The sequence below is a fragment of the Colossoma macropomum genome, unplaced genomic scaffold (genome assembly GCF_904425465.1).
Source record: "Colossoma macropomum unplaced genomic scaffold, Colossoma_macropomum, whole genome shotgun sequence".
Classification (NCBI taxonomy): Eukaryota; Metazoa; Chordata; class Actinopteri; order Characiformes; family Serrasalmidae; genus Colossoma; species Colossoma macropomum.
The window spans coordinates 1,753,818-1,767,586 of record NW_023494796.1 but is presented as its reverse complement, the minus strand read 5'-3'; positions in this window follow the sequence as shown (position 1 = coordinate 1,767,586).

The window sequence follows — 13,769 nt, the reverse complement described above, 5'->3', positions numbered from 1 at the left end:
CTTTTCGCTCCATTTGAATTATGGAGGTAGGATTTTTTTTCTCTTAACGATCATCAAGCCACACATATATTTAGAATAACTGAGGTATTTTTGAGGTGTGTGCAGTTGAGGTGATGCTCCAAGTGATGCCTTTGCACTGAGGTTTAATGAAAAAGCAATGCTAAATTAGTAATAGACATGCTATCAATCTCTATCAAACTTCAGAGCAATAAATGAAAATGGCAACAGGCATGAGGCAAAGCATTTTCAAAATACTTAGTTTCAGTGAACAGCGTTTTCGAGTAGACAAGAGGCGAAAACGCAGAGAAAAAAAACAAAAAATGTACAGATTACAGGTGTGGACGGGGGATTGTTATAACACATATGTTGAGTTCAAAAGTGTGATAACAGAAAATCTGTGTTGCTTATTAACATCTCGAGTGTATTACAGTGAAACACTGAGTGGTGCAAGAGATGCTCTCTCTTTATAATTTATAGTTTTTTATGGTCATGTGTGAAAGCCTATATTATAATTGTATGTTTAATGACACTTAATGACTTAGTTGTTTAAAAAAATGTGAAAAAATTTACACTAAGAATTAAACTTTCCTACTTATTATTAAATAAGCGTCTGTGTTTTCTTGACACTTTGAGTATTGGTGTTATCCAATTCAGATTATTTTGATTTATTTTACATATTTACTTAATATATTCCACACGGTACGCAGAAACCTTGAATTACATCGACTGAAGTAAGTTAGGACTGAACTGATTTTCGTACTGTATTTTTCGTGGCCCACCTGGATTATTTTACTATGAAAACATATGTTGCCTCAAATCTTTGAAATGCTGCCCTTACAGAAGATTAAAGAAGCGTTCGTAACTTTAATGTACTTTTATTCGGTCATGTTCGATCCCCTCTATTTGTCGATTCGTTTAGAAACTAATTTTTCTTTTCATTCTAGTAAAGGACTTGGGGATTTTATCCACCATGAATATTTGCTTGTGGGAAAATATGTATGCAAATGAGCAAAAAATAGCCCCAGCCCATTATCCCTCCTCCACCTAACTTTACTGTTGGTGCTATGCATTCCAGTAGGTGGCGTTCTGCTGGCATCTGCCAAACCCAGATTTGTCCAGGCAGTGAAGCATGATTATCAATCTGGAGAACATGTTTTCAGTGCTCCACAGTCCAGTGGTGGCGTTTTACACAACTCCAACCGACGCTTGGCATTGTGCATAGGTTGACGTCCGAGTCGAAGTCCGAGTCTTTGGTGTTTAAGTCAAAGTCGAGTTGCAAGTCTTTCACGATTTTCTCGAGCCGAGTCTCGTCATCAAATTTGTGACTTGAGTCGGACTTGAGTCGTATGACTTGGGCTCAAGTCTGACACGAGTCACAAATTTGATGACTTGCAACTCGGACTTCGAGACGGACTTAGAAAGACTCGAAACCCAAAGTGGAAGAAACGTGAAGAGTCTGACTGCAGATGGCTACGCAGTCGGTTACTTTTCATGTGGACGTTTTTGTTTTCTGCCGTAAACTGAATGTGCAGCAACACCGTCAGATGTCCGTTACTGGGTTTATGCTCGGCTTATTTTATTTTGGAAGACAACTAAAGCGTTAGAGCTCAAGTTCGCCTCCATACACTGGAAACAAGTGAAGTGTCAGCATCAATAAGCCCTCGTTCAACGCTTAAACTCTTACTGGAGAAACTCCCCAGGCGAACTGACCATTTTCCTCATGTGAGCAAAACTTAAGACCAAAATAAACACGGCTCTCGCTATTTGACTGATTTTAACTGCTTCTGCAGGTAAAACAAGTACAGCGTTCACCACAAAGTTTGTGTTGACTTCTTATTTGCCAGCTTCGTATTGGAATTTGTTGCTCCACCATTTAAGGTGGAAGGGAAAATTCGACTAAGAAGCTGGCGAAAAAAGTCAACTTCAGCTTCATACATTCACCATCATATCACTGTCTGTTCTGTAAACTTTGTTCAGCTCGGTCGTTTTGGTTTCTGTTGTTGTCTAAATTCAGTTCAAACTAGTGGTTGTTTTTAGCGGTGAGCTAGTTTTTGTTTTAATGCACCCAATGTTCCCAAAAATCATCAGAATTTATCTTCAAATATAAAGTTTTTATTTTAATTAAGTTCAATTGTACTTTTAAAATTCTTTTCATGTGTATCTTTGTGTATGCCAGTATGTCTATCACTCACTCTTAAAAACAATTGCACTTAAAAGGTTCTTTAGTAAATAAAATGAACAATCAAAGAACCCTTTGCATTATTAAAGGGTTATTGCATCATGAAATGGTTCTTCGGATTGGTGGAGCATGTTCTATAGGTGGTTCTATATATATCCTTTTTGAAAAGGGCTCTATAGAGCATCCAAAAGGGTTTCCTAGTGTTACAAGCTTGACATCGTAACAATAGAAGAAGCCTTTTGGATGCTCTATAGAACGCTTATCAAAAGGTTCTATATAGAACCATCTACAGCACATTCTTAAGAAGGCTTTCATGATGCAAAGAACACTTTAATCATGAAAAGGGTTCTTTGAGTGTTCATGGTTCTTTTTAGAGCTATTTCTTTACTAAAGAACCCTTGAAGAACCATCCTTTTTAAAAGTGTGGTTGTCTGTGTACCATGGATTTATTTTTTTAGGTGGAAGGGTAAAAAACAAACAATGAAAAATTAATATATTAAATTAATATGAAAAGGCTACAGTACTGTGACCAATATTCAGTGTTGTGGCCTTAAATTAGCTGAAGACTTGTTTAGGACTTGAAAATTAGGACTATTGGCTTGGGACTCGACTTGAGACTCGCTTGTACTGACTCAGGACTTGAACTGAGACTTGACTATCTTGACTTGGGACTTGACTCGGGACTCGAGTGTCAAGACTTACTTGTTACTTGTAACTTAGGCCCAATCCCATTTCACCCCTCGCCCCTACCACTCAGCCCTTAGCCCTCTGTTTTGTGCGTTCACGTGTAGGTTTAGGGTGTCCCTAATTTTTGTTGAGATAGAGGGGTAGGGCGAAGTGTTAGCGGCTACATGGCCCTCCAAACTGAGCTTTTTCAGGGACTCCAAATGGACTGTTATGAGGAAAAAGAAAAACCGGCAAAACGGCTGAACAAGAGACCAAAGAAACCCACAAATGTGAGAATTTTCTCCATTAAGAAATTACGATAATCACTGTTTTATCCAGTTTAATGTTGTTTCAGTGTATTATGGTCGTTTTCTTCATAACAAGCATAAAAAATGCTTATAGCATGCTAATGTCTCGGTGGCTAGCTAGCTAACTTTCCCGTACCACCTTAAATAGTCCAGCAGTTCTGACGCCTGAAGCGACAGAATGTAACTGCTGCACAATTTAAGTTGGAAAGGGAAAGTTTGAACAAGAAGCTGGTGAATATCTGACTTCAGCTTCATATCACCAAAGAATTAGGGGTGGGCGATAATAAATAATTGCCCCCCTTCCAAGGCATGTGATATCCTAAATGTAACTAAAGCCCAGCAGTGAGGAGCTGAACTTTACCCTCCTCTGCTATCACTGCAGATGGGCAGGGTCGCCTACAGAGCAGCGCTGTAGCTGTTAATGAAGTGATGTTTTTTTAAATTTTTTTTATTTGAGGGTCTCATTTCATAGGGCAAGATTTCAACCACTACTGCTTGTAACTCAGTTCCAAGGGGTTAGGGTGACACTCGAAAACAAGGGGTAGGGGTAAAAAGAAGAAATGGGATTGGGCCTTAGTGACTTGTTCCCACCTCTGGCATATAGTGATCTTGGCTATAGTGAGCTCGGCTGTGGAAACCCATTTCGTGAAGCTCCCAATGCAGAGTTCATGTGCTGACGTTGCTTCCAGAGGGAGTTTGGAACTCAACAGAGGAGAGATGATTTTTCATCGCTTCCGTTTCACCGTTTGACTGGGGAAGATGTAGCAGGACACAAATTGCAAAGGTGGCATCCTATGACAGGGCCACGTATAAAGTCACTGAGCTCTTCAGTATGACCCATTCTACTGCCGGTCTTTCTCTATGGAGACTGATTTGGTTGATTTCATACACCTGTCAACAGTGGGTGTCACTGAAACACCTGAACTCTTAATAAGCAGGGTGTCCACATACTTTTGGCCATGTAGTGTATATGGCGTTCTTAAATAGGCCTCTGCCTTAGAAGTTCCATTACTTGGAAACAATGCTTCTTAGCAGTGTTATAAATAGGATCAACGTCTATCACTGCAGTTCAGGGCATTTTGTGTCAACACAATGCAGTTTACTTCATAAAACGTTATGAATACTGACATAAGCTGTTCATATATACTAAACTATTGCTTTATAAATGTTATTCAATGCATGTGTCATAAAGTCTCTATGTAGGTTGCACTCAAATAAAGCATTATATGAAGGCGGAAGTCTATGAACTGGTTAATTATGCAATAATTGTGAGAAAACGAATGTGTAATGAATACATCAGGCAACATATTAGTTTAAATATAACAGCGATTTACTCCGTATAAGCTGACATGTCCCAGCATTAAGTTCCCGGGTGGCGTTGCGAGGCCACCGTAGATGCATCTGCAAAACCAATAAAGCAGTTCAGAAGCTCATCAGCATGCTGTGAAAACGTTTCGGGCAGCATTTCAAACTCGCTGACCGCAGAAACACTCCTGTTCTCAGTATCAGTGGGCTATGTTAGGTCATTGCCATTGACAAGCACATTGATCACCAATCACATGTTCAACTGCCAACCCAAACATGTGATCTTCTCCAGGGTGGGTGGGAGGCTTGAGGGGGCAGGATCAATGTTTTCTGTATTTATCTTGTTCCAGGCACTCCATTAAAGTTGGTATCTTTTGAAAGGCAAACACATTCCCTGTACGGTCATGTGCAAAAGTTTTGGCACCCCCGGTCAAATGGTTTGTTTTTTTTTGACATTTTTGCTCTACAGAGAATCCACAACCTGCACATGTTAATGCACGACTGCTGTTTATCTGCTAAATTTATCAGCACTGCTGAAAGAGAGACCTTTAGGATTAGAACCTAGGATTAGCATTAGGATTAAAACCTGATGGTTTTGCTTTCTAATCGGAATCTGCTTAATGGTTGCCATTTAGAGACCACTAATTTTCTGTAGGACACCTTTAGATCCAATTAGGAAACCTATCAAATGGTTGCTGGACACCACCAGGAACCAACAGAAACTTTTAATAATGGTGATTTTTTTTTCAGCAGAGAGGATGGAAACAAAATGAAACATAAAATGTGGCCTGTACAAAAGTTATGGCACGTTATACTTCATATTCCAGAAATGTGTTAAAAGTTTCAGAAAAAGGCCATATTTAAAGTTGTTCCTTGTAGAGGATGTGGAAACCAACAAAACATCAAATTTGACCCTGGGGCGCCTAAACTTTTGCACATGGCAACACATCCTACATTTTATTCGCCAGGTGCTCCTGTCTTCATCAGGAAAAGTGGACTACTTGTAGATTTATGATCACATCACCTCTAATCATGGTCCAGATAATAAACTGTGCAGCTCGTTAAAGCAATTATGAGGGCTGTAAATCCCTCTTAACCTCTTGACTGTTTGATTCAGTTATGATTTTTAGGAGATGATTCAGTGTCTTATGAAATCTCAAGTTTTACAACCTTTCAATTTGATTCAATCACAGATAAGAAATACTTAAATGCTGTGCGATCTGAGTCCATGTACTGCACTGTGCAATGTTTTGGATTTGGAGACCTCTCTGGTGGAAATGTGTAACTGCATGCAAGTACATTTTTTAATATGGGTTGTTCTTTGGACCCCTTCCCTGAGTGGATGAATCTGATGATTGATAGAGAATTCAGTCAAAACTCGGTCTTGCAAGAATGTGAGTGAATTAGCTACTATTGTTATCATATCTTTATCAGTACAGTGTTGATTTTGAGATCATTTGACATCGAGCCGTGCCTTCTTTTACATCTGTTTGTGTGATGAGAAAACATAAATCGTGCTGTGTAAAACTCTGACTGCTATCTGAACAGTTACAACTGTTTAGGGACGAAATGCATTGTAAAAATCTCAAATTTCACCATGATTTAATTTGATTTATTTATAATTATGTAAGAATATTTATAGTTACTCACTGGGCCAGTGGGGTCACTTGCCCAGGAGCCTCTGACTACCAGTGGCCTCAGGTGGCTTCAGACCATACAGCTTGAAGCAGCTCAAAGACTGTGGACGTAAAACATTGATGAATGAAGAGTTTTTGTATAATCAAATTCGTATCATTATAAAAATTGTAAAGAATTACAATGTAAGACATAAAAGTGTGCAGAAAAACAATCATGAAGTAAGCAATTAGCTATTACATATTAACTGAACAGAAATAGTTCTGCTTATATTCATTTTATTTCAGAGATTTAACTTTTTCAAAGACATAAGACCATGATCTGCCTACAATTCAATTTTGTTTTCATTATTTATGAAACAGTACAGTGCACTGTGCAATCTTGAAGTTCCCCACTATTCAGTTTGATTTGATTATTTTTGGTAAATATAGAATTATTTAACAAATAGACTAAACACTAAAAAAGCTTTTTGCATTACTAAGCTCTTTTGACAGTTTAATGAAAGTCATCAGTAGTGGACATATACAGTGATAATAAGACATCAGTCTCTAGTTTTAATATTGTTTTTGTCACATCTTTGTCACAATTTGTTCAGAAATAAAAGGGTTAAATTCTAAAGAAAATCTGTCCAGTCAGGATTGTTTGCCCCATGGTATGTAGGTAGATACAGCCAAGCGAGCTCTCCTATTGGTTAGACTTCAGGAGCTCGACTGAAGGCCTTAAATGTTAGATTAACTACCAACATAATGAAAGAATTAACCAATGGGTATTTAGTTGAATGTTATTGAAAGGCAGACTGTGCATCTACCGTGAACCATCCAAATAAAGTGTTACCGTTAATAAATGTAAAACAGGCTAAAAATGTGTTTGTAGCCCGGCATTAACTTAGCACTAACATAGTATTAGAAATCCCTCAGGAACTCTAGCAGAAATTAGCATCATCATAGAGGCCCAACGTGACATTTATGGCCCAAAGTGAAGGCCTTGCTCTAATAGTCATTGTGAGTTTTGTATGATTCCACCCTGAAAATGCACTGAACATAAAGAAATCAGGCTGTCAGGCTTAAACTGAACCAATCCGGTTAATAATTCTGCTCTGCTGCCCTTCCTGTTGGTTCTTATCAGTCATGTGGGCCTTGCATCCACACAATCTTTATGACCACAGTGGTTAAGTACATGGATGAGGCCCAGTTATTTGTTATCACTCTGTTTATAACACCCCGCTATTAAAATACATACTGTACTGGAATGGGGGGGTTAGAGAAAGTAAGAAAGACTACAGGATTGGTGATAACAGATGAAAGGAGCACAAAAAATGCAAAGCTACATTCTTAACGAAAGGGCAGGATTACAGCCAAATGCGTCTCACTGACTAATTAATAATTAAGATATCTTTACGACAGTCTGCTTTATCTCTGGTTAAAATGTGCAATAGCTGTGATTATGTAACTTGGCTCTTTTCACGTTTCATCCTGTTTTTACCTGCTGGAACAGACCGTGAATGGTACAGTAGTCAATTAATGCTTATCGTGTGCTAATGTCATAGCTATTAGCTACATACAGGGCAGGCGAGGTTGGAGCGATTAACTGTAAGCTGTAAAGTTGTTTTACGGACAAGGAACAACCAAAAAGCCTGAATCTTAGGATTTGATGCCTTAATTAAATTGGCCTAAAAAGCCTTACTTACTTGCTGTTTTTTGTTTCCTTCTTATTACTATTCTACTACAGCTTTCAAGCTAGAACCATGAAACTTTGCAGGATGGCTAAACTTGAATAGGTTGCTTGTGCTTTTTTGACTGATTTGACTCGATTTGGTGAATGTACAGTGTTTGTTTAAACACAGAAATAAATAATGCCCAACACCACTTATATGATATGTAATGTTAATACTTCTTATTCCACCTCACTCAGCCAAACTCATCTTATGTCACCACAAGTGTGATAACAGCCCTTAGTAACCACCTGGGTAACCTTGCAATGACTTAGCAATACCTTAGCAACCACCTGAGACAGCACAGCCACTGCTTAGCTACAACTTAGCAACCACATGTAATACCATAGTAATGGCCTAGCAACACCTTAGGAATCACCTGGGACACCACAGCAATGGTCTAGCAAACACCTTAGTAACCACCTAGGATAGCACAGCCACTGCTTAGTTACAACTTAGCAACCACCTGGAATATCATAGCAATGGCCTAGCAACCACCTTGGCTACTGTAATAATAGCCTAGCAACGCCTTAGCAATCACCTGGGACACCACAGCAATGGTCTACAAACAGCTGAGCAACCACCTGGGATATCACAGCGAAGGACTAGCAACCACCTTGGCTACTATAGTAACGGCCTAGCAACACCTCAGGAATCACCTGGGACACCACAGCAATGGTCTACAAACAGCTTAGCAACCACCTGGAATACCATAGCAATGGCCTAGCAACCACCTTGGCTACTGCAGTAATAGCCTAGCAACACCATAGCAATCACCTGGGAAATTACAGCAATGAACTAGCAACCACCTTGGCTACCATAGTAATGACCAAGCAACCTGGGACACTATAATAATGGACTACAAACAGCTTAGCAACCACCTGGAATACCATAACAATGGCATAGCAACCACCTTGGCTACTGTAGTAATAGCCTAGCAACACCTTAGCAATCACCTGGGACCCCACAGCAATGGTCTACAAACAGCTTAGCAACACAGCAATGGATTAGCAACCACCTTGGCTACCATAGTAATGGCCTAGCACCTTAGCAACCACCTAGGACACCATAACAATGGCCTACAAACATCTTAGCAACCACCTGGGACAAATACTTTCTAAATCAACATAGAATTTTGATTATTTTTAAAACAGACTTCAGAATTCTGGGCAATTTATTCCTATGATTACAGATTTTCTTATAATTATAGAAACACTGGGAAAAAATAAACATCAGCACAACTTAAAACTGCAAGACAATTTGAGACAATTTGTTTTCATTTAAAGCTGCATCATGTAAGATCTAAAACATGGTGAGGGTGCGCTGCTGCGAGTCGCCCTGTAAAGCCTGAAACGACCATCTAAAAGTCAGAGGCAGGACATTCATAAAACCTCTCGATAACTCAGCTTCATTGGACTCTTGTCTTGTCTTGACCAATTGTCAAGTTTGAGATCAGATGTTTTCAGAAATCAGAGACGCCTGCAGGTCATCACTCACTGTCAGAGAGGTTTTTACAGCTCGCGTTTTTCTGACTCGTACTTCACCTGCTCGTGTTTTTACACCTCACACTTTGATCTTATCCGCTCTGACTATCAGTTCGGGCTCAGGTCCAGCTGATAGAGTCCTGTGTGAGGTAACACTAAGGTTAGGGTTCGGGGACAGAAAGGCCGGCCAATTCAATACTACTGTATTCTCATTGACACAGAACTGCAGAGTACAGTGAAAAGCTAGTCAGATAGACAAAAAACAGTAAAATAGACAGTAACAGTAAACATAATACCAACAACCACAGCTCTTGCATTAAGATATTAGATTTAATACTTCAGGCTGTTATATTTGTAGCCTTTTTGTGTTGTCTAATAGTTGTTTATCAGAAGGGAAAGATTTTTATCATCCTGAAAATCTGTTTCTCTGCATACTTTCTTAGCCCCCTTTTACCCTGTTCTTCAGTGGTCAGGACCCCCACGGACCCTCACAGAGCAGGTACTATTTGGGTGGGTGATCATTCTCAGCACTGCAGTTTTTAAACACCTCAGTGTCACTGCTGGACTGAGAATAGTCCACCAACCAAAAACATCCAGCCAACAGCGTCCTGTGGGCAGCGTCCTGTGACCACTGATGAAGGACTAGAGGATGACCGACACAAACTGTGCAGCAGCAGATGAGCTATCGTCTCTGACTTTACATCTACAAGGTGGACTGACAAGGTAGGAGTGTCTAATAGAGTGGACAGTGAGTGGACACAGTGTTTAAAAACTCCAGCAGCACTGCTGTGTCTGATCCACTCATACCAGCACAACACACACTAACGCACCACCACCACGTCAGTGTTACTGCAGTGCTGAGAATGATCCACCACCCAAATAGTACCTGCTCTGTGAGGGTCCATGGGGGTCCTGACCACTGAAGAACAGGGTAAAAGGGGGCTAACAAAGTATCAGAGAAACAGATGGACTACAGTCTGTAACTGTAGAACTACAAAGTGCACCTATATAGTAAGTGGAGCTGATAAAATGGACAATGAGTCTAGAAACAAGGAGGTGGTCATAATGTTAGGCCTGATCTCCTGAAAAATGAATAACTTGTACTTAATGGCTGTTTTGGCAGGAAATCAAATAAATGAACTTCAATAAATCCTTGACTTTTGCACAGTATTGAATGTGTAAATATGACTCGCCTACACGAAGTGGTTTGCAGTGTATTATAGCACAAGCATCACTGTTTAACAGCGTCTTTCGGTGTGTTGTGTAAAGTGGGGAAAGACCAAAGCTGCTGTCGTTTTATCTACTCTTATCTGCCTCTCTTCTTTCATCTCACATCCGCAGTCTTAGTCACTGATGACACTTTGTTCACCTGATATCCGTTCCAGCCTGAGGGGCAGATGTTTTAAAACAAGGGAGGAAGCTAATCCTTTGATCCCTGCCTTAATTACCTCACATTACTTTTAATATTCGCTGGTAACAAATATTTCTTAGCTTCTTTTGTGTTTTTCCACGATTTTGTTTTGAAAATGCTAACTGCCCTTTCCATTGTGTGCACATTTCCTGATGAATGGATCAGTGGAAACGGTCCTGAAATCACTTATAGTCTTACATTGAGGCTACATTAATTACACTGAAGCCTCAGCAGCTAAACAGCAGCATGCCTAGCTAATGATGGTGATGGTTGGACAGTGCAGTTAGCAGCTGGCAAGAACAGTTGAAATAGGTGTCAAATTTCTGTTCAACATGTATCTCAACCTATGGGCCGTGGCCCCCGGTGAGCCAGGTAATACTGCTAGGGGGGCTCTGGCGCTCACTTTTTATTTCATTTTTGTTTTTTAAAACAAAATTTCATGTTTCATTTCATGTTTCATAAGTGTTGTGGCCACCGGGCCCCGATGGCGGCCGCGAGAGCCGGCAGGAAGGTGGGGCCTGAGTTTCGAGCAAGGACAAGGTCCGGCGAGGAACACCATGAGTGAGTGGGGGGGGGTTGTGGCGTGTGAGTCCCGAGATCTGTCTCTTTGCAAAACGCATCACTAACACAGAGAGCTAGATATGTTTATATTTCTCTTTTTGATTGTTTGGAATTCATCCATCATGGATATCTGGCTACAAACAGAGAAATCCTGGACCTTTTGGTGTTTATTGTGTTGTGTGATTACACAGTGGAGTGAATTTCGATAGGGTCCCTTAATTCTTGTGCTAAATTGTCTTGCATTTAAAAATAATTTAAAGCTTTTGTGGTCAGTTGTACACTCTCAGAAATAAAGGTACTAAACTGTCACTGGGGTGGAACCCTCAAGGGTCCACCTCAGTACCTTTAGTCAGGGAACATAACTGAACCATAATCCACTGAATGATATGTTTCTAAGCTGTACTGACTCCACACACCCCGTCTCGCCTCCAGGCTTTTATTTTACTGTTCTGTTTTAAAACATTCGGTTATGAAAAGGTACAAATACGAACTTTTCACCTGGAAAAACTTATTTAAGGTTCACAATCAGACCTTAAATTCACTGTTGTACCTTTGAGGGAACATTTACACTGTTTGTACCTTGATGAATGAAAAATGTACCTGAACAGAACCTTTATTACTAACAGTGTGTGGTCCATGAGTTGCAAAAGGTTCAGAACCCCAGATCTAATGAATTGCCAAGTATGGTGTGTGGAGCTGTTGGCCCGCTGGCTAAGCTAGCTCTCTTCTATCTGAGTTAGCACTAGATGCAAACCCATCTAGCAGGCATTCTCAGAGTTTGAGGGGTTAACTTCGTAAAAAAGTGACTGAAAACCTTTTGTAAAACTCAGAGATCGACAAAAACCGTGTGGAAACGTGCTAACGTGCTAATTTTTAGAAAAACAGCTAAATAAATGGTTCTTGATGTTGGTGATGTTGAATATTTTATCATTTTTTAATATTTAATAAAATCACACAAAATAAACTAAAAATAGTCAAGTCTGTAAAAAAGTATTCTGCACAGATTTATGGTTAATAATAATGTAATTGTAATGGATTTATTTAATAATAGTAGCACCAAGCTAATCACTGTCTAGTCTTTTTGAACGGCTGATTCTTGTTCTCAGTATGTTTCCACAAACCTTTGATCTTTTGGTGTAATGTACAGTTTGACTGTATGAAAAAGCTGGAGCACAGTCCATTGTAAAAAAAGGTTAGCATACCGAAATTAATACTAATAACTGCTAATAAATACGTGGCCTATCATACGCCTGCCTACTTTCATTTGATATCTCAACATGAATTAAATGATTGGGCTGTTTATCAGTTCCATCAGAGAGATAAAGCCATTATTGGCTTTGGATAAACAAAAAATATGTATATCAAACTTTAAACTATCATCTACAGCAAAGATACTATCTAGGTAAAAATAATTAGCTATGCTAAAGCTAGCTTTAAAAAGCAGCTAAAGAGCTGCTAAAGTGAATGACAACAACAACAACTACTTTATTTTTCCTAGGCAATCAGAGTAATGACCTCTTACAGTACAATGGCCTGACTGTGCTAAACTTTGGAGTCTGAAGTTGGACTGTAGCCTTTTACGCCAAAGATTATTCAGATTATTGTATTTAAATTGTCTTATGGGCTTGATAACAAGCTGAATCAGGTGTATTAATGCAGGAAAAACACTACTTCAAATGTACTTTATTGGGCTCATTTTAGGGTATTGAGTTTTTCATATGTCGGTTTTTTTAGATTTCCCTGCTGAATAAAAAGACCACCATGAACTCCATGCTGGTCTAAGCTGGTCTAAGCCGGTTTATGCTGTTCTGGTTCTGGTTCAGCTGCGTAACCAGCGTGGTGGTACTGATTGACCATCATACCGGCATCCACAACACAGCATATCTGACTTTATTATACTGATTAGTATGTCCATTTTCAATGAGCGACTGGACTCAGTTCAGAATTCCTTGTATATTAGAGCAGATGACCCTTGTTTGGCATAACATTATGACCACCTCCTCGTTTCTACGCTCATTATCCATTTTATCAGCTCCACTTACTATATAGGTGCACTTTGTAGTTCTACAGTTACAGACTGTAGTCCATCTGTTTCTCTGCATACTTTGTTAGCCCCCTTTTACCCTGTTCTTCAGTGGTCAGGACCCCCATGGACCCTCACAGAGCAGGTACTACTTGGGTGGTGGATCATTCTCAGCACTGCAGTAACACTGATGTGGTGGTGGTGTGTTAGTGTGTGTTGTGCTGGTCTGAGTGGATCAGACACAGCAGTGCTGCTGGAGTGTTTAAACACTGTGTCCACTCACTGTCCACTCTATTAGACACTCCTACCTTGTCAGTCCACCTTGTAGATGTAAAGTCAGAGACGATAGCTCATCTGCTGCTGCACAGTTTGTGTCGGTCATCCTCTAGTCCTTCATCAGTGGTCACAGGACGCTGCCCACAGGACGCTGTTGGCTGGATATTTTTGGTTGGTGGACTATTCTCAGTCCAGCAGTGACACTGAGGT